The following is a 5144-nucleotide window of genomic DNA, read 5'->3' as shown; positions in this document are numbered from 1 at the left end:
GGAAAGTAAACGGATTTATGAAACCCCGTAAATAATGGCACCGATTACTGAATTATTGATTAAGTGAAAATGAAGTTGGTCTGTGATACTTGTGTTTCTTCATTATCTTGTATTTTTTTCTCTTTTACTGTCCCGCATCATCGTCTTCTTCGACATCATGTTTCATCCTGTGTCCTCCTTGATCTGCCTGTAATCACTTATTATTCAATATAGAAATCATAATGAAAATCATCATCATCATCTATATTTTTATTATTGTTTTTGTTGCTGTTGTTGTTGCTCAGGTGGTAAGCTGGCAGAATCGTTAGCCCGCTGGACGAAAGGCTTGGCGGTATTTCGTCCGTCGCTACGTTCTGAGTTCAAATTCTGCCGAGGTCGACTTTGCCTTTCATCCTTTCGAGGTCCATAAATTAAGTACCACTAAAACGATCGTATCGATGTAATCGACAGATACTCACCTCATTCAAAAGATTTGAAATAATAATAATAATTGTTATTATCATTATTGTTATTATTATTATTGTTATTATTATTAGTGTTGCCGAGTTGTTCTTATTAAGGCGATGAGCTGGCAGAATCATTAGCACGCTGGATGACATAATTAGCCGTAAACCGCCCGTCGCTACGTTCTCAGTTCAAATTCCGCCGAGGTCGACTTTGCGTTTCACCCATCGGAGTTGATAAAATAAGTACCAGTGAAACACTGGGGTCGATGTAATCGACTAGTCCCCCACCAAAAAAAAAAAAAAAAAAATTTGAGGCCTTACGCCTCCAGTAGAAGGGATTATTATTATTATTATTATTATTATTATTATTATTATTATTATTATTATTATTATTATTATTAATATTATGAAAAACTCTTGGATAGTTCTTGATTACTGATTATTCTTTACTTGAAAGCAGGCAATAAAAAATCACCAAAGGTTTCAAGTAGTGCCTTCTCCTGTGACTCAAAGAGGCAATACTCTCCTTTGAATGCGAGCTGTATCTAACGATGTTGTCTTCTTAATATGTTTTTCAAAGCTCTTGGAAACTGCTCCTAATGCTCCATTTACCACCGGTATCACCATTACTTTACTCATGTCTTATAACTTTCCTATCTTGCCCCTCAGTGGCTGGTATTTCTCACATTTTTCTGTTTCCTTACAATTCACCCTCGAATCACCTGCTATTGCAACATCTAGTATCTTTCCTTCTTTTTCATCTTTATGGATGAGCACGATATCTGGTCGTCTCGCCTCTATGACTTGATCGCATTGCGTGTTAAAATCCCAGAGTATTTTGTAATGTTCGTTTTCCATTACTCCCTCTGGCTGTGTTCATACGTTTGGTTCTCTCGAGCTTTGCTTTAACAACAAAAATTGAATGCGCATTGTTTTTTTCCTTATTTAATTTAAAATTCAAACTTTTAATCCTGTCAAATAATATGAAGAGATAATTATCCCCCTTGTATTAATTGTCAGCTAGAGGACACCACGTGTGATAAAAATATAAGTTACCGGCAAAAAAAAAAGAAACGTAAATGAAATGTCAAGCGGATATAGGTATTCATGTTTAATGACTTACAACTGTAAAATGTAATATACCGGAATGAATATTGTGCGAGAATTGATTTGTGCACTTGAACAGTAAAGGAATATTGCTAGTTTACGAGAAAATCATAAAGTGCTGCAATCCAACAAGTCCTGCATATCTGAAATATGCAGATAACAATGGGCATACTTACATGATTTGTTCACTTCTCAAGCGTTGCTGACATGGGGTGTTATATCTAACAGTTTATGAGGTCTATACAGCCAAATACATCGTGAAAGAAGAAGATGAATAAAGGAATGCTGCTATCATGTATTTCGGAATATGGATGAGAGTGGTGATAATGTGCTGTGTGAATGGATCCATTCTCAGTATGGCAGTGTACGAATTTTAGAAGACATATTTAGTATTCAGGATAATATTGATCCAGTTTTCTAGTATAGGTTACAGTAGCTGCCTTTAAACCAAACATGATCTAGAACAATTTCATTGTTTATGTAACTACAATACTTTTCATTATGTCAGTTTTGCATTTTCGTTTTTAAAATCCCCCACTGTAATAGTAAATTCCCCCTCATTCTTTAATACATGTCGTGAAATAAGTGAATCATCTCAATTTTAATATATAGCGTAGTGGACAAAACAATCAGCACATTATTGAAAAGTTTCGTTTAGTACTTTTACATTCTGAGTAGAAAACTTCACGGGGTTATTTTTGTCCTTCAAATTTCCACACACGTTAAGTACAGTACTTGTAATTTGATTGGTCAGTTTCATCAAATTTTCTCAGGTCCGACTTTTGCTTTCGGATATTATATTGTAGTTTCCTTTACAGGAGAGTGCATGTTTTAGTTTCAATTTTCCTGTTAAATTTTTTTTATATTATATAATTTGATTCATAATAAATATTTTATCGTTTAATTTTATCCCTTGCTTTCTCTGTACTCTTGCGGACAACTCTATAAGCCCTTGGGTATATGAGAAATATAATTTAATTCGCTACGTATCTATTGTATTGGAAATATTCTATGTAATGTACGTGCAATGTCTAGTAATATTCTTTCTCTATATTCTACATATGTTTACTCAATGAATTTTGGTTATGAATTGTATAAGTATAGACTTTAAACTTCCCAAGGCACTCATTTTTTTTTTTTGACATCTTAACAACATTTTCTAATCAAATTCTCACTTTATTGTTTAAATATTTTTCTAGTCTATGTTGTTATTTACAATATCAGTCTCAAAAATATATCTTATTTCGTACACTATTTCCAATTTGTTCATTTCCTTGATGACAGAAGCGGGTTTTTATTTATTTATTTATTCTTTTTGTTTCATAGTTTGCAGCTCTTTGTTTCTTATTCTTTCTTTCGTTTTATAGTGTATTCGATATTTTTATAGTCCTACACTAGATATCTATATAATGAATTAGTATTTGCAAGAGTACCTGCCTCCATGTATTCGTCGTAAATATAATATAGCGAGATGGGCTAAAGTGGAGAGTTGGTGGAATCGTTAGCACGCCGGGCGAAATGCTTAGCGGCATTTCGTCTGTCTTTGCGTTCTGAGTTCAAATTTTGCAGAGGTTGAATTTGCCTTTCAGCCTTTCGGAGTCAATAAAACAAATACTAGCTGAGCACTGGGAACAATGTAATCCACTTTAGCCACTCCCTTGAAATTACAGATCGCCCAAACTTTGAAACTAATATTACTACATGAGCTTCTGATTGTTGCATTTTAGATTCTGTTATTACTTTTCTTGTTTTAAAACCTCTTCTCATTAATTCATGAAACATCAAGTCGAAAATATTTTAATTATGCTGCCTTAATAAGGTACCTAACTCTGTTTTAATATAAGCACAAAGTATCTGGAATGTTCCAGCGTTAGCTTTTCATTTATATGAATGGTTTAGACTCTGTCTCGTTCATTATTTCATAAGTATTTCTAAGCCTACGGGCCTAATTATTTTATCTCTATTTCTTCATCTAATATGACAGTGTAACTTTTAAAAATAATTTTCATCTTTAGCGTTGCTTTCGGCTATTATTCTGAACCGAATGACATGTGAATTATTTTACAGAATACTTCTACAGTATGTATCGAAACTTTTGGTAATTTTCCATGTGTAGGCTCATGATTAAGACTCAACCGTACGCTATAAAATTTATTTATGTCTAGTCTAATTTAGAATTTTGATTCAATGCCTGAGACCCAGCAGGACATAGAACAGGGACCTTAAAAGTCTACAAATTTTCATTTCATGTAGTTGGGTTTCATTTTGGTAAATACTTATTTTTCTCTCAAAATTGTTTACGTTTCCTTTACGTATTTGAGGCATATGTTTTTATAAGTTCTAATTTCACTCTTTGGTCTTGGGTTTAGTAGGGATTAGTAATTGATCTTTATAACAACATAAACCTTCCGTGTAGTTGTTCCTTTAATTGTTTTGTAAATGCCTTTTCATTCCATGTTTTCTTGTGTGTGGATATATACCATCCTTAGTACTATATCCATTACAGCGTTCTACATTGCATGTAGGCTTTTTATGCATTTTTAATCCAGGAGATTTAGTTAAAAAAACATGTGGTGAGGTAGCATTGAAGAAACACCGGCAAGAAGCAGTTACTTAAACTTTTATCAGAGTTTAAAAATTAAAAGAATTGAGAAAGATAAACGTGAGAAACAACAATATAACAGGTGCAGTTTCTTGTACTAGTTACTGTACAAACTGGTCGCTACAAGAATATTAATCTTCGCTGTATATACCCGTTTAGTTGTTCTGTAAATGGCTTTTCATTTAATTTTTGTTTCGTGTGAGAATGTATACCGTTCGCTATAGTATTGTAATTACGTACATCTTTGTACGCCATTTATATTTATAATTCACGGGTTTTGTTCTATTGTAATTCTTGAAGATTAAATTGGTTTCTTTCCCTTTGTTATCTATTCAGCTCTTGTTTCTTTCCCATTCTTTTTCTACATCGATGAACATAACAGTTGCAAAGAAAGTGTCTGCATGTTAGATATTTCAACTAGTAGCTTGAAACAGCATAACGCCATCTTAGAAATCGCTAACATTAATCAATTTTAAAAATATATATATCGCATGTTGTTACAGCTTTTAATATTGTTAAAGATTCTTCAAGTGCCTTAGATATTGATTCGAACATTCTGGTCCGTTGTTATGCATTCAATGCCAATACACCAAAAACAAATTTTTCCTCTCCTCCTGCTTTTGGCGCTGCATAGATTTCTATTTTGCTCTGAGCACAATGTTAGCTGATCTTTGAATTTGGGTACTTAGCTTTTTGTTAAGAAGGGTATCCCTTGTATTTGTCTCTTTCTCCATTTTTCTTTTCATTTCAGTAATTCCATTGTTGATTTCATTTAATTTGGAGGGGAATTTTTGGTTTATTTTTGTTTTATTTTTCGGGAAAATCTTTTGGTTTTGCTTAGTTGTTCTTCATCGTTCCTACTTTGCTGCTGTTATTGTTCATATTCTTCTTCTTCTTCTTCTTCTTCTTCTTCTTCTTCTTCTTCTTCTTCTTCTTCTTCTTCTTCTTCTTCTTCTTCTTCTTCTTCTTCTTCTTTATATTATTATTAT

This window comes from Octopus bimaculoides, chromosome 7, assembly GCF_001194135.2.
Source record: "Octopus bimaculoides isolate UCB-OBI-ISO-001 chromosome 7, ASM119413v2, whole genome shotgun sequence".
Lineage (NCBI taxonomy): Eukaryota > Metazoa > Mollusca > Cephalopoda > Octopoda > Octopodidae > Octopus > Octopus bimaculoides.
The sequence above is the reverse complement of the archived record's forward strand: the minus strand, read 5'-3'. Positions refer to the sequence as shown.